Source organism: Struthio camelus, chromosome 10 (genome assembly GCF_040807025.1).
Source record: "Struthio camelus isolate bStrCam1 chromosome 10, bStrCam1.hap1, whole genome shotgun sequence".
Classification (NCBI taxonomy): domain Eukaryota; kingdom Metazoa; phylum Chordata; class Aves; order Struthioniformes; family Struthionidae; genus Struthio; species Struthio camelus.
This window is the reverse complement of record NC_090951.1, coordinates 21,253,703-21,276,597: the sequence shown is the minus strand read 5'-3', so window position 1 is coordinate 21,276,597 and position 22,895 is coordinate 21,253,703. Positions and strand designations below refer to the sequence as shown.

The window sequence follows — 22,895 nt, the reverse complement described above, 5'->3', positions numbered from 1 at the left end:
CGAATCAAACCTCACACTACCATTGGTGAGTTGTCGTGCAAATTTACCCCCCAAAACCTCCTGCCACAAAGGTCCACCGGTGTCACTGGAAGAGTTCAGCACCAGCAGCTGGGATGGCCTGAGGCCCCAGAGAAACAGCACACCAATCTGATCAGGAAGATACTCACTCAAACCAGCCTAAATTGCAACACACATCTGAAGGTTAGCAGAGGTTTCTTCTCCATGGTAACAAACTATTCCCTCCTCCATGGCTGTGCTGCACAACCAGCCAAATTCTTATTAATGTTTCCTAATCCAGAGGGCACACTTTCTATCTCTGTGAAAACACTGGGAGTCTGAAAATGTGAAGATCCCTGGAAGCAAGCAGTGCAGGTTTCTGCTGCACAGCGGTCCGCAGCAGCACGCACAGAAAGACTGTACGCGCTCCGTAGACAGTGGTAACCCAGCAACGTCTATGGGATTTTTGCTGGGAGCAAGGACTGCTGAACCAACCCAGTACAGCACATGGCAACCGTTCCAGGGGAGCAACAAAGCCAGTATATAAATAACAAGGAGCCTACAAGTTTGTTTGCAAGACCTGGGCACAAAATTCACACTGTCCTGTGCCAAAGTTTCTATGGGGGAACCAGAAGGGGACAAAAATAGGCCTAAGACTGTAGAAGTCAGCCTCATAGTCGCGTCTGCTTCAAAGGGAGCTTGCCTTGGCTTCCAGCCATTGCAGTCTGCCACCCAACCCACCCCGAGCAGTGCAAAGCAGCAGCCTCAGCGATAACTCTCCTCATTTCAACCTGCGCCTCCATTCAGTATCTTCTGACATGTGACCAAGGAGCATTCATTGGAATTAAACCAAACCTTAAAGGCTAGAGGAGTACCATTGCTCATTCTGTAAACACTCCTCAATCCACATACATGCATAACCATTTTTAGCACTGGTTTTATCCAAGATCTGGGTTCATAAAACCCCAGTAGGCCTATTTTAGTGCTACACACTTTGTTTCCCCAAGTTTTGATACTGGACAATTCTGTTTTGATAGTTAGTTTTGTGTTGATAGTTTCTGCTCATCCCAGCATGTCTCAACATGTGAGAGAGGTCCTTTCCACATCCTAGACCTGCCATCTTTACAGTTCAGTTACCAACTGCATTTTTGAGCAGAAAATGAATCAGATGACAGACCTGGTTAAAGCTATTCCTAACCTGTAGGCTAGGTGTGTGACTTGCAGGGGGCAGACTGAGCTCCGAGCATCAAGGCAGCTGGATTTTCTGGCCAAATGCTCACTTTTCCTGCCATGAGAAGTAAAGGTGGGTTTTTGTTTGTTGTTTGTTTTGGGTTTTGGCCGTCTCGGAATCAAGAGACAAAGATACCTCAATAGCTAATTCATTGTAGCACATGAATCCCTGTCCTGGCAGAGGCCACTGGAAAGCACACAGGACAATGAAGTTCACTTCAAATCTATACAGAAGTATTTAACTAACTGCAGCAAGAAAAAGCCTGAGCTGACAAGGAACACGAGGCTGCCCTCCTCCCTTTCCCTTGGCAGAGGGCAGGCTGCCAGGCAATCATATCTGGCCAGTTCAGTGACCCCAATCACTGGTTTGGCACCTGCTTTAGGCTTCCTACTTTAAATGGGGGTCTCCTTCCGCCCCCCCCTTCATTCGGTAACACGCTGCAAGTTCCAGAATTCACCTCCTCGCGGCTTCCAAAGCGTTTCGCTGCTGATGTAACGTTACATAATTGTTCTGACTTGAAAAAGCAGCCAGCTTATCATCCTGGGCCAAATCCCGCATACCTTACAGACGCAGCCTTATGCCTAGAGGGCCTGTAACTCACACGAAGCAGGTCAGCGCGGCCCCTGGCAGTTCCAGGCTACATGACCGAAACACGTTTTAAGCAAGCAAAAGAAAACACAGATGTGTTAGCGAGACAACAAAATTAAAAGATCTTTAGTAAGAGAAAGGCCAAGTTATGTCAGCCACACGCAAAGAGCTCTCCCTACAATCTCACTAGGACTTCTGCTCGAGTAAGGACTGCTAAGAGAGGTCTGTACAGCACGTGGAGAGCAGTGCCGCGAGTATATAAGGAACAGAGGAGCCTGAAAGTGCTTCTGTGACACTCGGGGTTAAACAAGAACAAGACTAGAAACACAACAGCTTCCTTCAGCTTCATTTCTTCATCCCCTCCATTTCAGAAGCAGCTCTTTAAAAGGTTGTTTAATTTCATTCATTAAGATTTTTTTTCTTCTTTGAAGAAACAGATGTCCCATTAGCCTTTACACTTTCCTACAAGTTTAAGGAGCTCTTTTCCCCACCTGCACAATCCCTCTTAAATGCCAGTCCAGTTACCCCACAGGCAAAGTACGTGGAGCAATTTAACTTCTGCGGCGCGCACAGCTACATCGCCCTAAAAACCCTCCTGCCATCGTTCAGAAAGCAGCGTGCTCCAATACGCCGTGCCACCAGAGCTCCCTACGTTCACCTACAGGCATCTTACCTTTCCGGCAGCAGATCTGCCGAGAAGAAACGAGACCCTTCCGAAAACGCCCAGACAGTCAGGAAAAAAACCAGCCAAAGTACAAGCCTTGAATGCTGCTCTCCGCTCTAAGACAGCTGTTTAAATATAGTAGGCGACCAGCTCTAAGGGAAGGGAGGTGGAGCTGAAGGGAATGTAGGTGGAGCTAGGAAAATACTTATAAGCATGAGTCAGCACAAATATTCGTTTCTCAGCTTGTGAATGAAGGATGTAGAGTAACTTTCCTTAGGAGTGCTCAGCTGACTACAGGACTAGGGCAAAAGCAGGCTCACAGGAACCATGCATGGCAGAAGTCCAGCACGGAACTCATCTGTTCTTTTCCACTTGTTGCCTTCAGGGCAAATTAAACCCCAGACTTCACAAAACACAGCACTTCCTGTGGTAGAACTGGATTTTTCCTCTGGATTTAAAAAGGAGAGCTGCTACAGCGATAACTGCCGATACGAAAAAAGTGGAAGGACAGCATGGTATACTTGCTTTAAAACTGATAATATTTTTGGCCACAAATGGGAAGGAAATTCGTGACCGCTTTCCCTCCTTTGGGCAGCATTTTGAGTCTTAGTTTCATCTCATCATTAAGAGCAGCTAACACATTGGGATAGCAGACATCAGACAAGTGTGACACATTGCCAGAGCAGGGCTGCCTTCTCCTCCTCTGTATCTGCAGAGGTCCTCAGGCAGAAACTGCTACATAGGAGAAGAGTAAAGTCACACAGAGCTACCAGGCACTGCCGCATTGTCATGTGAATGAAGTTCAAGAGGATTAAATAGCCCAGCACGCAAAGTCCTTGCTCCCTCAATCCCTTCTGATTTCTACTTCTCCGGTATTTATTGACTATAGTACATTTGCTATACCAGGCAATTTAATACGTTATTAGTGGAAATATCCTGCATACAAAGGAAGCCTCCTCATCATCTTCTGGGAAACCAGTGCTCTATGCTGACAATCTTCAACTTTCCATAGCACTGTTCATCTTCGGTTTGCGATAAATTCCATGGGAAAAATCAGCAGCCAGCTGCTGACAAGACCAGGATTAGACCTCTAACTGGACACAGACCTTGCGATAAAATGTGATGAGGTAAAATCCAGGTCCAAATGACAATTTTGAAAGCAAAACAGAATTGTTTAAGCACCTCTGCTTCAAAGAAAAGCTGAGTCAAGATCTTATCTGGAGGCTCCCCAAGTGTCAGTGGTTCTTAAAAAAAAAAAACACCAGCAAGAGTCAGATTGTGCTTAGCTTGCTCTACACAGCATTAAAACTGTAGCTCTTTGCAGGCATATTCAAAACATATTGAGCTTATGTATAATATGTTCATTAAATACATATGGAGTTGTTTGTTCAACATAAGAGTATCTTCTGCTCTTGGTCTTCCTGCCATAGCATCTTTTATATGGAAACCTCTAATATGAATTTTTTTTGCTGTACTCATGGGATAATTACCTTAATTCCAAGAAATTTGTCCTTACATAGCATAGTTAGGGCGAGTCTGAAAATACAGCACTTGTATTTATTTTTCTTCAGTGAGAGAAAGTCTTGCAAGTCTGTTGCATGCAAGTAAAGTGAATGCAGCCACTTCACGAGTAAAACTTACTACAGCATAATAGGATTGTCATTCAAGGGATTTTATTCAATTCAATGGAGTAATCCATTTAAACAATCACCATGAAGTCAGCTAAAATTAAAGTGCTCTTAAATGAAATGGGTTTCCAGCTGAAGTATGCAGTTCAGATATACAACACTTGCAGCTTAAACTATCTCTCAAGCCATTTATTTTGAAACTAAGATCTCCAGGGAGTCAGGAAGACTGCTGATACTCAGTTAAGATGCATATTTTCAATCTAATATCAAAGATGAAAACAACCCGTGAAAAGGAATGCTCTGCTCAAGACCCACATCAAAGTACCATACTGCATAATCTATTTTAACTCCACAAGAATCATATGTTCCAATAAATAGAAAGCCATTGTTTCACTTAAAGCTTTAAGTAGAAGTGACCCTACTGGAAATTTGACTCAGTAAATACCTGTGTCAAAAAGCTCTGTCTAAGGTCTTTTTTTAAGTTGCTTGGACCCTTAGCCAAGGTAGGGAGGACTTGGAGCATTCACACAGTCATCCTGATTCTCTGACAAGAGCAAAGGCTTTTACATGCATTATCCAAATACACATTTATTGTCAGGTAATAGATGTGACCAGTATCACTCAAGGCAAGTTAAACTTTCAGAGAAAACTAAGGCATTTGTTTAGTTAGGTGATTTAAAGCTGCCCTGTTATTAGGTTTTTCAAAGACTATCTTTACTAGAAGGCAGGAGTGCATTTAAGAAAAAGATATCAATAGTCAATGCTTGCCTGTGGCATAGATACAAGAGGAAACCACAGGATGGTCGGACAGGCTTTATAAGGAGTAAATCAGGAATACTTTGTGCGCACATCTGCAGAAATAAAATTTTCTTCTATGTACAAAATGAAGAGATTCACTCTATTTCCCACTAAGTTAAGAAAACCAAGATCTCTTCAATATTACCTCTGCAAATAAGGTCAAAACCACAAGCTCTACCTTTTTTGTAGACAGTATAATTCTTAACAGGAAGATGTTCAAATATGATAACATCTCACTACCCCTTATTTGTTAGGGCAATAGGGCTATTAAATCTATCAACTCTGGGGACTACTTTGTTATTGAGATCCTAATAGGCATACCACACTGGGTATATCTTAATTTTACTCTGATCTGTTTTACCTTGTGTGCCTTGTCTAGAAAGAATAACTCAGCCTAGCATGCTTTGTCTGCTCAAACTTCCCAGTTGAGGAAGTAATTGCATAATCTACATTTGGCCTGGCAGTCAGCCTTTTTGACCTACAGATTTACATGATACTACTTACAGTAAGTCAGGAAGAAAAGGTAAGTAGTATCATTCAGATTAATAAGGGCTCAAGGAGAAAGTTTTTGTGTAGGTTTCAGCAGGACTTTATATTATCTCTATTCACAGCTCTCTGAGGATGTATTTAACCAACTGTTCCAACTCCTTTCTTTGCTACAAACTGACAAAAAACATGTTTATTGTGGCACAAATTTAAGTTTTTCCTAGGAAAATCTGAAGCAGTCTAAAAAATCTCTACTAAACCACTAGTTTACAGGCTCACTGAAGTTTAATGCAGTATGTCCCAGCTGGGATCTGAGGAATCCACAGATGTCTGAATGGCAGGGTACAAGGGAGTAGATTTGTCAGGCTTAAATTGTCAATAAAGCAAGTGATTTGCAAAGGTTTCTCCTCTGTTCTTTAGTTTTTTCCTTTTAAAAAATAACAGTAAAGCTTAGCCTCTGATGGATAATACCGAGGAGAAGATATCAATCCAGATTAGCAAGAGCACAAAGTGATCTAGCAAAAGCAGTGTAACAGTGACGTAGCAGGTCCCAAAGAGCTTGTTTCTTAAAAACATGGTTTATGGAAAAAAGAGAACCCATGAAAAGAACTCCATTTAGACAAGGCAAAGGATCACTTCTTTCGTCTGTACAGGTAGAAATACCAGGCACAGAGGTAGAAAGCTACATTTTCAATTGTATGAATAACCCTTGCACGCTATGTAGCGGTAGCTAGGCAAATCATCCCCTATCATTGCATACAGGGGAATTCAACACACTGCAACTGGGATTCAGGCAGCTTGGGAAGGTTCTGGCCTGCAGGAAAAAGGGATGGACTTCACTGGTAATCATTCATTTCACCCTCAAGTCATACCCTGCAGTTCACAGTATTGACAGCCCAAGTGCATTTGTTGCCAAGATCAATTTGTTTCCCCTTTGGTCAGCCATGATATACATCTCAGAACTCAAACAAGCAAATGTTATGTTTTCCCAAGGTAATGCTGCAGAATATGCCAGAAATAGCCAGAGCATTGTTCAAGAGGAACACTTTGCACCTTAACCATTCCCTGATGCAAGAAATTTCCTTGTGACTTGACATTCAGGTCACTGAGAAGTTATACTATCCATGTCCTACTCATGAAACCTGCCAGACAGCCCTCATTCTGTCTTCTGATTTGGAGGAGCTTAAGGAACAACAGATCTCTGCTGTCAGAAGTCACTGTTGCTACCTCTGCTGTTGACAACTCATGGCAGGACACTTACAGCACCTCTCTAGCATCCACCCTTCCCCTCTACCCAGGCTTAAGGTGTGCTATCCCTCTGTGCCAAGTTATCCTGGTACACTACATTGTTTCACACATTAGAACTTCATGTTCTGCTGGTTTTTAATTATTAGAGGAACACTCCCAACATTATCCTCTGTGGGCCAAAACAGCACTCTGATGCTTCAATGTTTCATTCATTTCCAGTAAAAACAGAGACTAAAAACATGCAAGATTTTGTTTAAGGGAACTTTATAAATGCAGATCATGTGGTCTAACACAAAACCTCAAGATGAAGCATTTAGAAGACCTGACCAAATATTTTGAGCCTGTGTGTTCTCTCTCTACTTAGTATATGAAATCTAGCTGCAGACCACTGCCGCCAAAGGCATCCCCTCCTTTTCACGTGTGGGCGGGGGGGGGGGTCTGCATTTATGAAACTGTATGTTAACTCGTCTACCCCAGACTAGTACCTACTTGTTTAATGAAAACAATGGTTTGACATTGATGCTGAAAACTTTTTTGCATTAACCAAACTGAACTCACATTTGGCATCATTAACACAATTCTCAACAAAAAACAAAACAAAAGCAAACATGCTCCCTACACATGTCCTGGCACCCTCCGAATCAGAAAAGACAAGCCATGGCCACATCACCTGGGCCAGCAGCTGGATCTCTGAAGTAACAACCTGCTGTGCTAAATGAATGAGTTAAAGGAGCTATAGGGAAGCCCAGGGGGTTGCTAGGCTTAACAGAAGCAGCAGCTCAGGAAACTTTGAAAGTGTGAGACCCAGCTCCTGCTCCGAGTTATACTTATGACTTCCTACATGCATTTGTCCATTCACATAGCTTCCTTTTAGGAAAAATTTGGCACTGAGCTTGTGTCCTCTTTTCCTGGGTCTTGGCCAAGGCCGTATTTGTCCAATGTTCGTTCTTTGCAGTATTTAGGCAGTTGAGTCCAAGAGGAGAGAAATAAAGGCTCACTCCACCCACTTGTTATTCAAAAAGACATTGACCTCCCAGTCAGATAAATAACCAAAATGGTTTTGTCCTAGTGCCTTTGGGGGTTGTTTGAGGAAGAAAAAGCAAAACCTTATATTTTGTTGGAACCATTTTAAAATTTTATTGTTCCCCACCCTCAACTCATTACCTTGCAATCATCCTCTCCCTGGCTGTTCTCAGAGGGTGGTCTTTCTTCGCTTTGGTCTCATCAATTTAAGTTCAGTCTTCATTGTCCAGAGGCATCAACCACTTCCTCTTCCACCACTGCATCTTGAAAACAGTTGCAAAAATGCTTGGGGAAGGCAGCACTGATAATGTTGTTAAGCGAGAATCAATTGTACTACCCAGGAAGGCTCTGGAGTACCACCGTGCATTCATGTGGCCATGCCTTTGGCTACTCAACAGTAACATCTGGTATAGGCACTCAACTGCATACTAAGAATGCCTTTTGGGAAGATCTCACATCTTCTCTACCCAGACCCGCTAATGAACAGTAATGGAGGCCACGTTAGCAGAGCTCTAGCTGCTCTGCATAAACATCCTGAGAAAGATGATCTTAGCATGCACAAAGTAGCCCACTGTGCTGAAAAACAACAGTGGATAGCTTGCAAAAATAAAGTCACTCCAAGTTCACGTACAAGTATCCACATAGAGAATAAGTGCAGAGTGCTGAGTGGCTGTGTGTGCATAGCCCCAGGCAGGCAGGCCCTTAGAAAAATGATCACCACACCCTCAGATCACAGCATACGGGGATGATAGTCAAATCCAGCATGCTCTGTACTTCCCAGCACATCTGCTCCCTTTCAGAAACTGATAGGATGCAAAGACACACTGTCATTTGGCTCAAGGGACTACAGCCACACTCAGTCATGCTCACATCCTGGAAGAACTGGGCCTTCGCAGATTCATTGCCCTCAAAGGGCAATGTGCAGAGGAAAACTCAGTTCACATGTGCTGCACTCAGACCTCCATGATGATGTCACCATTCATGTGGTTTGGTGAAAAAGTAAACACACGCACTTTCACTTCAAACAAACTGCAGCTATGGCCTAGTCAAAGATTAAACTGCAAATGAAGCCGGTGGAAAATTTTCTGCTTATCCAGCATCAATATATTTATAAATATTTACATGAGTTCAGGGTAGCAGAATCTATCTGTGAAATCAGTCTTTATTTTCTACAACCCTATAGTCAGTGTCCAGTTGTGTTCTTTCTTTTTATAGAGGCATTTGGCAACTGATAATAAGTGCAGTATCACATAATGGCCTGCTGTCCCCAAAGCAGAACATAACCCCAAATCAAACCCTTATGGTTTCTTGACTGAAAAAAAGAAGTGAGAAGCATCCTTCAAGAAGGAGGATATTTCTCTCTATTGTGAAAATGCTAAGTTTGACTCATAGCTTAACTGTGGGCACTGGGAATCTTTTCTGTCTATATTTTATCTCAAGGCAAAAAAAAACATTTTCAAATAAGAGTGGGTAATTCAAAACTGGAAAAGGAGCATGTCAAAATGAGCTTGCTTAACGCAGTGCCACAGAAGTTCATGAACAAAAGGGCTGCAAAAAGCCTTAGGAGGTTCTTGGATTCCTTTCCTTGCCACAACTTAAACCATTCCTGCATCTTTAACCTTGCCTTAAAAACATTAAGAAATTTCTGTACTTCACTTTACCGAGATACTAGCTATCAGAGGTAGATGCTGGTCAGATCCAGTTCACCAGTTTGATGTTCCCGACTTGCATTTTCTTCCTTCTGTAACTCTTTAAAAGTCTCTGGCAAACTCTAAGATTTTGCATGCAAATCCCATTCCTTCAAACAGGGCTTTGGTGCATGCTGAAAGATCAGCTGAAGCGAAAAAACAAGTTAAACTTTTCCTTCAAACTCAGTTTCATTCTCACTGTACCACTTGCTGCAATTCTGACTGTCAGGAGATAAATTTAAGTTCATTGGAACAGTTCAACATAAAACTGGATAAACCAGTATCTTTTCCAAGGAGAATCTTATCACTTGGTCACAGTATAACAGTAATACATTAAAGTGTAACAGAAATATTTCATAGGTCAAGGCTTCTCATCTAATCAACAGCTCTGTTTCTAGACTAGCTTAAGGAGGCTGCAACATGAAAGGAACCACCGTACGCTGTAAAACAGAATGCCCTATTTTGAAATACATGCATATTCTGGAGTCATTTTTGTGGTTTAGAAACATACAAAATAACCACTATGAACTCTGAGATTTCACATCTGAGATTTCCTCACAGGAAAAGAGGCCGGATTTCTGCACAAGAATAAAACCATTCAGTAACAAATTCCCAAATACATTTGTTTTAGAAGTACCTAAGTGATTTGTGTAATTCCTCATTTAGCTGACAAAGTCATCCATTTCTCCATATGCAGTCAAAGACCAAAGCTGAGCATAGGTCAATGAGAAATCAAATGCAAGATGCTGCTGGAGAGAGAATCACCTTTCAGAATATCTATTCAGCATCTAGCAGATTAAGATAAACTCCCCTGAGGATCTGGTTCAATACCAAAGATAGCAATGGCACTAAAAACTAAAAGGTTCTGCGAAACAGTTCAAGTTGCTTTTTGGGAGAAATTTCACCAAGAGCGCACCCACCTTGCTCCCCTCAGCTATTTTACCAAAACCTTACTATTCAGATCTTTTTTTGCTGGAACATCATTGTTTTTGCTTTTTAAAGTGTGCTTTATTTTTATCTACCAAGCAGCTGTTCTCTAGCTATTTCTGAACTATAGATGAGAGACTATAGATTAGCGTTATGCCTGTGCCAATAATGATCCTATGGAGAGAATTAACTTGCTTATTTATGATCCACTCATTTTTTGGCAGCTCTCAGACCAGCTGCATGCCCCAATTTTCCTGTTTGTCTACAGAGAATCTGTCCCAAGCAGGGATGAAAAGGCAGAGGTGTTTGATTCCCTGATCAGTATATTTCTCTCTATTGTGAAAATGCTAAGTTTGACTCATCAAGGAAAGTCTCTTCCAAAGAGCCCGAGGCCAGGAATAGCAAATGACCCTTTACTTCAAGGCTGAACCTATGTGGCAGAGCTGTGACAATGAAGTACTTGACTCTGTTCATCAGTCCAGACTGACACATGCTCAGCAGGGCAGAACAGTGCAGCACCAAGGTTACTAAAAGCACAGGCTATCTCTGATATCAGTTCCCAGGGAGCTCTGACCAATGGGTTATCTAAAGCCTTCTCTTGCACCTTGGCCACTTGGAAGGTTAACACTCAAGGCTATTACCAGCAGTAACTGTGGGACAGAATTACCCTGCCATATAACGGGGAGCTTACAGTCTCTCTGCTGTCTAGGTTAGCTGTGCCTGGCTGGACATGTGTTTGAGTTACTGCATGCGGCAGGTAGAGCTCGCTGCATCTGCGCTGCCTGTAGAGGCATGACCATAAGACTGACCAGACTGATTCAAAGGGTCTGCCCAGCTTGGTGTCCTGACCTCAGCAGTGGCTGTTAGCATTACTCACAGAAGAGAAAGAACAGGATGAGCATGACACTTGTCTGTGTCTTTCCGTCTCCAGCTTTCTGCAGCTGAGGGAACTTCCAAAACCTGATGAGGTTTGTGCAGTTAATACTGCCTTCTTTGTTTTGACTTGGGTTCCTAGTAATTTCATGTTTGGCCCCTAGTCCTTGTATTGGACAACAGAATACACTTGATTTGCTTTACCAGCAGTGAGCACTACGCTGATCTTTTCACAGGACTATTTATCATGACCTTAGATTAAGTTCAAGCTAGTCCCTACTCTAACTGATCTTCCTTGCCTGGACTCATGCCAGAGCGTGACAACACATAGGAACTGTGCAAGAGTGTGGACTAATATGACAGCACAGGAGTGCTGTACAGCTTGCTCTTCAAACCAATGCATAGTCACCCATATGCCTGATAAGAACACAGTGGAAAGCTTGGGAGACTTTGCGGATAATTATTGTACACAAATCTCAAGTGAATAACTAACTGAAGGGTGAGTGTGTGAGAGGAAGCATATTCTCACCTTACACCTCAGCAGGGAGGTGGCGTTAGGTAGGCACAGTACAGAAGCACACAGCTCTTATTGCACTCCATCCTCTGGCCTGATCTTGATCTGCTCTTATTCTCTCACCTGGAAAAAAGCATAAAGCATATATGAAGAGCTGATGCAAGGTCACCCTTGGGTTTGCCTCAGGCGTGGCTGTTATTTATGCATTCTGGAGACAAAGCCCATGAGCGTGTTGAACCCAGAGCTGATCTGCAATGGAGAAAAAGGGTATTAAGCAGCAGCCAGGTAACACACAGGACCTCCAAGCATTTCCTACCCTTGTTGCAACTAGGAAGCACAGCCAAGGCTGTTGAGCCTCAGACAGGCTATCTTATGAGCCAAATCTTCCATTTGTCTGCTGTCCACATTGCAATGTTAAATACCCTTTTGCGTGTAGCCTTGCTAGAAAAGCAACACACTCCAATGACCTTTGAGTTTTGCTTCTCCATTTCAGGCAGATGATCCCAGCATATCACTAACTCACTGATATGGCACAACGCCAATCTCTCACTGTGGCCTATCTCACCTCTTCTTTCTTCTCTCCCTGCAGTCTTTCCCTATCCTTTTCTTGCCCTTATAGAGCTCACTGAGCTTAATTACAAGCTTTTGTACTTGTGAACGTGAAAGAAAAGCCAGACAGATATAGACATATAAATGCCTCAGTAGCACCAGTAAGCCTTAGGGCTTTGGTCAACACATTTGTTGACATCCCTGGATATGGTAAACTCTAAAACAGAAGCCATAATTTCTAGATGTCTGTCCAGTGCCCAGCATAACAACACACTGCAAAGTCAGCGCCTTGGAAAAAGCAAGTAGTACATCCAGCCATCAGCAACTTCTGTGACGTTTAGGAACTCAGCTCCTGGCCCAGAATCATACCCGCATGCTGACTGCCACTGCAAAAATGCATCTCTAAACATCAGCTGAGACTTAAAGTTTCACCAGAGGCTTTTTATTTGCAGTAGAAAAGGATTAAGACTCCAGAGAGCAAAGAACAATTTCTGGACAAATGGTTTCCCCTCCTCCCCGGTCAGGAGAGAGCTACTCATAAATTCAGTGACAAGTTTATAAACATTTCAAAAGTTTCTAAATATTATATTTTAACATTAAGAAAACATATTTCATTACTTCACTTTTAAGTGATTTTTAAAAGATGCTAAAACTTAAATTTGAAAGTTGAAAATCAAGAAAGTAACACATTTCACTCCATTCAAAAAGGAAATTCTTTTTTCTTATTTTGCCTACCAAAAACAGTACCAGAATCATGAGCACACCTGCCACTAACGGTTCAATTCAGCCTGTCAATACAAACTGCAGTTAGGAGCACAACTGTTCTGAGAAATCGAAAAAAATGCAGTTCACTCAAACTTTGCAAGATAACAAAACTACAATTACCAACCCTGAAAAGTTATCTTGATTTACTTTTATGGATTTTGATTTGAATTTAAGCATATATGTTTTCAAAGAGGCACTTGCACTCTTTTAGGGTAGGCATGTGATCAAGTACTTCTGCTGAGGAAACGACTTGTTACAATGCCTAAGACTAAGCGTATCCTTAAATTTGTTGCTGAATCAGAGCTTCACACTTCAGGTCAAATGCTACAGTGGTCAGTGATCTTAAAGGAAAAGACAAGAGTAGCTTTAGCAAAAATGTTTCAAGTTGCATGTGTCTACAGAATCATGCAAGCTTATCACATCCTTCAATTTCATGAAGTTTTTCACCAGTTTTATTAATAAAATTGAATAGAATATATTTTTTGAAAAATTATGCTTTTTTAATTTCCCAGAAAGCATTGCTACAAGATTATGAGTACCACTTAGCTTTAGGATACTGTCATATCTTGATAGTAAAGTACATTCAATATAAAGGCTTGATCTTTTTCTCCTTTTTCTGCCACTTGAGAAAAAGCAAACTTGCTCTGCTCATGGTACTCATCTTAGCCCTAGAACATCATTAAAAATAAGTGTCATTACTAAGCTCTGTCCTGAGAGTGCACTCAAAGATTGCACAGCAGTTCATCACAAATACACAGAAGCGTAGCAGAAAGGAATAAGTCTGATCAAATAAATGAGTGGCACATAAATGAATGCATGCAATAGCAGAAATCCTCAAACAAAACAGTAGGAGAATTTCACAACATAAAGAAAAGTTCAAGTCTTAAGATGGTATGTCTTTGTAATAAAAGTATTCCATAGGTGTGACTGGGTGTCAAAGAAACACTTTCGATCATTTAGGGACACAGAAAAAGTAGAGATTATCTAAGTTGCTCGGTGATTGTCGCAACAGAGCCAGGGAGTAAACCCAGATCTCCTGGCCTGCACTTCGACCCCTGGGTCACTCTTACACAAAGCTACCCAGATTTTTTGTTGCACTAGGAGATTCTAATAGAATAGATTAAGTGACTTTTTATAATTATTTGCAATCTCCACTTTAAGTTTTAAAATATGTTCCACCAGAGAGAATTCACATATGTCTGAGGTTTTTTTTTTTTAAACCCTTCAAGACATCTGCAGTTTCCTCAGCCATGCAGCATCCTGTGACATTCCCAAGCACTGTTCAGGCATGTTCTGTTTTAAATGGGTATCTGTTCTACTACACTATTGCTAAACCCTTCAGCATCACCAGGATAGACTGTAGCTTGCATTGTTCATCCTTTCTGGACAACCCCAACAATCCCTCTGTAATAGGCCAACATAGAAACAATCAATGACTTAAGTATTCCTGCATCTTTATAGATAACTTATTTTTCAGTTTCACACCACTCCAAGATGTGGCAATTCTAAGGCAGCTTCTACACAAACTTCTGTATATTCATCCACTATGCAGTCATTTGCTTCCTAAAATATATGTGAATAGCTAAACCAAATAGCCTATCACAGCAAGCTTGTTGAACTTTGTCTTCTGTGTTTAAACTATTGGCATACTGCATTTATTCGGGAGGCATGTTTGTCCCACAAGTTCTGATCTTATCTTTAGCCTTTATTGAGAAATTACTTCCATGAACTTTGGAAGGTCATCTTGTTAAACATCTCTCCCCCCTACTGTCCCTAATCTTTTAGAAATAATAATTAACTTAATTTTGTTGGAAAGGGATGGTGACTTTACTATTAAATTAATGTTGTGTATTTCAGATGATTCATCATTGATAAATCATCATTTTCCCCTCCCTACAAAAATCCTTACCAAAACTCACTAGCATTTTTTTGTTTCTGTTCCTTATTTCTTCAGCCAAGAAGCAAGATACAACTCCTAAAACTTGTAAAGGCTTCTTGCCTTGGTGCAGGTATAAGCTCGTCAAAAGCAACGTGTCAGCGTAAGCAGAGGGCTTGCATTTGGGACTGTTGGGAAACAAGAACTGAGTCATGCAGAACTTCATGCCAAACCTCTTCTGCTTAATATTGAGTCCAATCCTTTAAGGATTCTGCCAAAGTCTTTGGAAATCCATTGCCCAATACTACTTTGGGAATACTACTAGCATATTCACTGGAGCAGAGCAGAAAGACTCAGCTGCAAGCTGCTGAAATACTTGGTGCAGCATAAGAATGCGCCCAGCACAAGAGGGCAGGTTCACTAGTCACCGCTGGTAGAGGGAGAGCAAGAGCCCTCGAGGGAAGAAAACCCAACTCAAGCTGATTAGGTGCAACAACGCCTTGGAGGGAGCTTGTTATTTGCAGCAGCAGCCAGCTTCAGCCAGTTGGAGAGGGGTCACATTATGTATCCTACTCTACAGGACACTGCTCACTACAGAATTGCATTAAAAACTGGGAAATAATACCTAAGTTTAATGACACTAGTGTGTGTCTCCAGAGATGCCTTCCCTACTGGGAAGACAGCAGGCCCCCCACATCCATGTAACAAAAACCTGGCTGTTTTGCTTATTTAAACCCCCAAACAAAGCTGTTTTGAAAAGGGTCCAAAGCCTGCCAAGTGTATGAGCAACACATTAAAACAAGCCTGAATTTCGAGTTTATAGTGTTTCTTTATAATGGCCTAGCATCAAATATCATGAAGGAGTTCTTTCTGGCTGAGTATCAGAGAAGGCAAATGCTGATAGCTGTGATACTATGTGATCACTGTTGGGACTGCATACAGCCTTAGCCAGTTATTCCCTTGCTTCCACAAGTACCTTCTTCATGAAGACCAGGATTGTTTTCCTCCCAGTTTTATTTTGTTTAATGGTTCAGCAAGGTAGTCAATCTGCTTAGAAAGTAAAACAAACATTTTTCAGCTTGTAAATACAGCTCATACAAGTTCATTACTCCTTCAGTCTCTTCGTCTGAAGCACAAGAATGAGGCTGTTGGTGGGAGAAAGGGCCTGCCAACATTCCTGAAAACTTACTTTTGGAGCATCTTCAGTGTTTGTTTTTAAGAGGAGTTTGATCCAAATCACACCACACTAAATGGAAAGGCCTGTTGAAGCAAAGGTAAGCCTTCCATTAAACTTCAAGAGCATTTGGAACAGCATTTCTATATAATTGATGTATAATGATGTTTTTGTAATATAGAAAAAGGTACAGTATTTTTCATACAACACCAAGGCAGTAATCTCAGAGAGACCTTGCAGAGAGAAGATTAATCAAATTAAAGATCAGATTGCTCTATTTCTAGCAGGTGTTTACATCTACTTAGAAAAAACATTTGCTTTCTACCTCCCCCCCTTAAGTGTAGAAAAAGGTAAATTAATATTACATTAGAAATGAGCAGGTAAGTCTTTCACAGAGCTTTGAGCTGGACCAATCTCCCTTCATCCTACTGCTGTCAAGCGAAAGCCCAGACAAGCTGTCTTCCAGTTCATATATGTAGGCAAAATATAAAAATGCTAACCAGTCAAAAAAGGAAGTGTAGCCTATAGTTCTGCAGGCTGCCAATCTCTTTCCCTTTCTTAGAGATGCACTCCTAGCCTGTCTCTCAGGCAACCACTACAAAAGATATTTAATCCAGCCCTATCTAATGCAATCAATTCATGAGCATTAAATGTTTATGCAAAACATTCAGATAATAACAAAAAGAAACAGATTCTAGAAACCTTAATCTGCTTGCAGTTGGATTTATAGTTGCAGCTACTTTAAGTTACACTTGTAAGTCCTTTCTTCACATGCTTCATCAGTAACCTATGCAAATAATTCAGACTTGATCTGAATACAAGTCTGCTGCAGGTCACTGCCTGCTGCTTCCATTCACATGAAATCAAGAGTTGAGAAATATCTTGCTTTCACAGAGCACCTTCAGCTGCTCTTTCAATCCCCTGTTACTGGCAGCAGCACAGAGGGGCTGCAGTTTCTACAATCTAGCACCTTCTCCTTTTTTTAGCCCCTTAAAAAGATGGACAGATACTCCCAAAATGCCAGTTCTAGAGTGACAGGTACATTGTTAACTTTTCAGCTCCGGGGTTTTAAATCACTGCCCGTCATGCTGGCAAAGCCAGCTTGCTGACCTCACCCACAGCAATCACTTGTCTCTTGACTTCATCCTTCCTGACTCATGTTCTTAGTGTGCCAGCAAGTTCACTTCACTCTTACCTTTATTCCAATTGCCTCACTTAGGTTGATCTAGCAGATCTCAAAAAACAGCTAATCTCAAAAATCCAGTCTATATTAAAAACAGATTTTACTTGCATCTCATATACATTGATCAAACAAGGAATGGGCAGATGGAAGCTTCCTTGTAGAAAATAGCTTGTAGTTATTCATCCACATACAAAGCTCAGTTGCAAAAAAAAAAAAAAAAAATACTGACCTCAGTCAAGACAACCACATCCACAGGCTCAGGATCACATTCCCCCTCACCTCCAAGTTAACAGTTTTATTATTTTGTATTATATACTTAAAGAATAACAGAGACTCACATCTGAGGACTACTGAACTAAAAGAAAGTATCCAAACTGAACAAGGCCCTAGTGAGACATTAATGAAAGATCTCAAGACTCACTCCCTGAGAAACTAGAAGCCTGTTGCTTTGCATAAGCATCCTGCTTCCTAAAATAGTGAGCTATTAGCTCAGAAAGCATTGGTACATGGTCTGCCCAGGGACACAATTTTCTTACTGACTTTTGCATCTCCAGTGAGATCAACAGTAAGGGATTAGACCCAAGAGGGGGTAAAAAGCCTTTCATCCTTATGACAGATTAACTCGGTTACACAGGTTGTTCTGGCTTCCCTGGATACCCTGTATTCACTGCGCAGCACTCCCCAAAACATCATGTTTGGGGAACTATGGTGGTACTGTAGTCAGCTTACAGTAACAGGAGCTTTACTTCTGTCTGCACTGTGCTCTCAGAGCACTTTTCAGCTATACTCAGATACTAAAAGCGTTAATTTAAACTCAGATTCAGCTACTCAAAAAGCAATGCTTCCTATCGTGATTCCAGAAGAACCTAATTTTAAAAGCAACGGGCAGAAAGATTTAGAAGGTCTATGTCTTAACATACTCAGTCTAGCATGAAAATAAGAGTTAGCTCCTGATGTTTTTCTCATGGAAGGTGGGAAGGTACTTAGGAGTAATAGAAGATATCATATCTGGAATTTAGAGTTTACATTGCTGGTAAACAAGAACATGACCTAATAGATGGAAAATCAACCAAGATATTTGGGTTCAGACTTGACTGACATTTGATAAGTCACTTGAGCTCTTTGAACTTCCTGTCTTCTGATTGTAGTTATATTGCATGGGCAGGGAATACTTTTCAATTCACGTTCGTACAATGTTTAGAACGGTTAAATTGCAATCCCTTTTACAGCTTCAAAACATAGTACAAGAATTAATCATTATAGGTTTGTAGATATGATCCATATAACATCTGACTTGTACCAAATAGAGGCCATCTTTTCCAAATGCATAAATACACTTTTCATGACCCTGGCTGAATAATCTGAAAATCCCAGCACTTACTATATGAACACCAGAATGGAAACCAAACATATTCAGTAATTTATCTTCATGGTTTCTTGAAGGGTTTTAAAGTTATATACAGTTCCATGTGTATTGAATCAGAAAAGCTATGTTGCTCATCATAAACACACAACCTCAGTTCCTGTGGGTATTTCATTATCATGTCTCTAAACTGAGTATAGTGCTTGTGAACTCCAGATGAGACACTAAAAAAAAATCTTCTGGCCACGTTTCTGTATTAAGTGGCCTGCAGCCATACCACCTCAGGCGCTGATCTCATACCACTTCACAAGCTAAACAGGACTGACCTAGCCACATTTAGATGGAGAAGTCCAAGGAAAACAAACAAGCACTAAGGTGAAGTGTGATAGTTTGAATAAGATTACATGATGTGATTGCATTGAAAAGCAGGGGTCTGTATGTAGTGATACGGGTATCTCTTCTGATTCTACGGTCTTCACTCAAAACACTGGAAATCAAAGATAGAATATTACAAACATACTAGGAGTGAAATGTGATCCCGGTAATGCTGTGTGCTTTCCTGCAAGTCAGTATTTGACAAAAATTCCATCAGGATACTTGAAGTGCCATCTTGTGGCAAGTCAGACTGAGCTTCTGGCAACATTAGCCATTGATCAACATTAAAGACATTTTAAGTCCAGCTACAAGAGAAATTCAGATATAGTATCCCAGGCAAATTCAGATTTGATTGTTACAGCCTGTCCCCTGAGGAATTACCAAAACAATGTTCAACAAGCTGATGACTCTCAGTCCAGTATTGTTTGCATTACAGATACACATAAATATTATGGAAGTGGTATACTTAGCCCAGCATGATCAGAAACTGCTCCACTGCAGCCAAGAGAGCTAAACAGTAGCTGATGTGAAAGCAGAGGAGAAGGTGGTTCTATGTGTTATGAAGCACTTTTCTGGACAAAAGGTATTATGCAGGAGACTTTGCTTCTGAGATAACCCAGCTGTATGCTCCAGTCAATAGATGAAGTCCTGTGCTGGCATACCTTCCCTCACCAAGTTCATGAAACAGTGCAGGTTTTAGCCCAGTAACTATAAGATGAATAATACACTCAACTCCAATCCATGCAACATAAGTATAAGCCAAGAAAAGCTAGGATAATATCTGCTTTCTGAAACACCAAAAGTTATTCTAAAAAAAGTACTCAAACATATGCCATTGTGATTTATGATATTGGCGTTTTGATCAGAAGTTTTCATTCAGGCATCGTCTGTAGATTTGTTTTGCCTTGAGATACTGAAAAATATGTTTCTTCTCATATTTGGGGTACAAATGTATACTTTGAGATTAACTCCTTTTCAAGGAAAGGAAACCAACAGAACAGAAAAGAACATCAGCAAACTCTTTAAACTAGCAGCGTGCCTTAACACTGCTTGCATGCCACCTGAACACAACTGCTCCTGCAGAAGGCAGAGGGAAAGGCACAATAAACAGGAAATGTTTTTCATTTACAGGACATTAGACAACTAAAATATTAGCAGGTATTGTGCACCAGCAACAGATCTGAGCTTAAAATTTGACACGTTTAATGAGATTTGCATTGAGACAAGGAGAAGCAAAACCCTAACTATTCTGGTCTTGGAAAAAATTAGCAATGCAAAATTCACAACCTAAAAGCTGTGCTCTGCAGGGAGGACACAAGCACAGCAGCAGAAATGAGCTTTTTCCATTCCATCTGCCACGTCTACTTCTCTCTCCTGGAAGTCTTAGAGTTTATGGAAACTATATAGTATTCCAACCCATTATCAGAGACGTCCATTTAAGTGATATTAATAGTTTATGCACAGCAGTTAGGCCTACTGTTCTGATTTCCCAAAATATATACCAGAAGCTACTCAAAAGATACCTAACCAGTTTACAACAGATACTAAGGCAATGCATTAGAAGCGTGTTTTACATTACAGTACCTTTTTAGGATTAGCTCCATCTCCCTCTTCTCAGCAACTAGAAATGTTTTGCTGTTTATCGTTAATAAATGCATAAAAACAATTCAGGACTGGTATATTCCCAACTAGGTGACCTAATCGTGAAGCTCTAATTTCAGAAATTATACCTTTGCAGATATTATGGATTTCAGTAGAATCTGTACATGGAGAATCACTAAAAAAGTTTAATAAAAATGGCCTAAAAGTGAACCTAAGGGCTTGCCATGAGGCATTCCTAGTCAAAAATATGGGCAAAAGTTTCAAGTTTCTAACACTTCACACCTCTAAGTCTTCTATCAGAAAGGTAACACCAGAGAAATGCAAGGTTTTTCAAAATACCTGTTTCATATTGCTTTAAAAAACAATGGAAACGTTAACGTAGAAAGGAAGGGCCAGTCTCACCCAAAATGTGTGTACAATGTCTAGTGCAACAAATAACTAGAAGTTATTGTAATACAAATACTGTTACTTAAGACATGATTTCAACTCCTACCAGGAGTTCCCACGCTGACAGCTCTATAGGATATGTAAGTAAGATGCCCACAGCCAGCCAGAGATCTGAAATACATATTTAAAGAGGCACATTCAACAGAAGACTCAGAACTAGTTAGACTGACATGCAGGCAATAGCAGAAATACGCTACTCCAGGAGAGCATCAAGAACTATTTCTCACTCTGTAATCTTGTACTATAAGCCTATCAACAACAAATTCAAGAAATATTCAGAGTAATTTGCTTTTAATTAAATGTTTATGGTTAAAGCATAAACTCAGCATTGCAATTAAAGTGAAGAAGCCTCTTGCATGCAGGGGAAGCAGTCTTACCATCACCTCTGTGTTTGTTCAGAAAGTTTAATCTTATTGCACAGGTTTGTACCACTTAGTCTTAAAATCTCAACATGCAGATGAGTTCCACAGACTGCCTTCCACTGTCTAAACAACAAAGCCATGCTGTAATTAAGAAAAGGACCCTTAGGACATGGCTGATGAAACAAACCATCAGCAGCAAGAACGGCTAAATCATTCAGTTTCTCCACCTTCCCTGTCACTGGTTGCTCATCCGACCCACACTTTGGTCTCAGTTGTGTGAGCACAATCAGGTGTTGACACAGTCAATTAGGATCAGCATCAAATCCATCTTTTAAAGGGTGAAATTTGTTTTCACCTTCCTTAAGTCATTAAACACCAATCCAGTTTGCTCTGTAGCTCCAAACTCTTTAGTCAACTTAGATCTACCTTTGACACAAAAGCAAAACTTTGTTTTTGGAAAAAACTCATGTTTTTTCCAGCCACCCTTTAGCGCTAAAAAGTAGAGCGCTTCACAGCCAAGAAATTTTCCATATAACGCAGGCTTTGCCTCTCTTCAGGTCCTTCAGAGACAGCAGTCCATCAGCATTCTAGCCAAGAAAGGCCTCGAGTCTTCCTTACCCAAGATTTTTGTGGACCTTATCACATAGCTCCCATAAACACTGCCAAAAAAAAATTTCTTCCACTCACACCAGTGGTCTTTGCTTCCTTGTTTCCTGTCATTCCCAGAAATTTGACCATGGCCCACACTTTCAGCATCATATTTCATAACTAGACAATCTATTAGAGTAAATAGTTTACAGAAGACTATGAAAATGCATTCTTTTGCCTCCAGCCCTCCTCTGAGGAAACTCTGTTAAGTGACTCAGCCTTAAAGGCCTAACCCCTACCAGCTCTACCCGATTCCCTCAAATAAGGGCTATCTGCTGGTTTGAGATCTGAGCTACAGTTTAGTCACTAGATGACCTGTACAAAAGTAAGAATAAAAGGATACCTAGCTACAAATTATGAAACAGCCATTTTGTGATAACAGGAACAAGATAGAGAGCATATTTATATAGCAAGTTTAGGCTTCCAACTAGGGAATGTATTCAGAGAGAGATTCCAAACAAAAAGGGAATGGCTCCTTAACACACACAGTCACAGCACTCTAAGTTTTTTATTTTGCTTTTTAATCTCATGCTTAAAGTTCATTGCTTGCAGTCTGATTAATACCAGTCAAAGATATTTCACAAAGAGCATTTCATGGAAATCAATAGCTACATGGAAGAAGTGGCCTTGAAACTTGGTCTAGGCAATTCCAGGAAGCTATGGATTACTGCACACTATTCCTAGAAGATGTTATATAGCAAACTACTGTTTTATTTTAAGCCACAGCAACAGCATAGTAGAATTGACTCCTTGATTTCTTCTAGAAGTTGTTTAATATGAACTTCAGTTGGCTGGTTTGCATGTTATCTCAGTATGCCATTCTCTGCATAAGTTAGAGGAGAACTTTCAGCTTGCAGACATACCCTTACATAATTTGAATTATGAA

General features: G+C 40.8%; 1 protein-coding gene across 5 annotated transcripts in view; it reads right to left on the bottom strand.

Annotated features, from left to right (window-relative positions):
* OSGIN1 (oxidative stress induced growth inhibitor 1) overlaps positions 1–22,895 on the bottom strand; it is a 51,088-nt gene that overhangs the window by 8,509 nt on the left and 19,684 nt on the right. The window contains exons 1-4 of one of the 5 annotated variants that reach the window (XM_068955721.1): positions 19,417–19,462; positions 16,045–16,115; positions 11,681–11,788; positions 7,805–7,926 (exon numbers count right to left, since the gene is read on the bottom strand). The gene's annotated coding sequence lies outside the window, so the exon portion shown is untranslated. Of the gene's footprint in view, positions 1–2,489; positions 2,652–7,804; positions 7,927–11,680; positions 11,789–16,044; positions 16,116–19,416; positions 19,463–22,895 lie in introns of those variants that run through there. The other 4 variants (XM_068955720.1, XM_068955718.1, XM_068955719.1 and 1 more) reach the window with 4 other exon arrangements.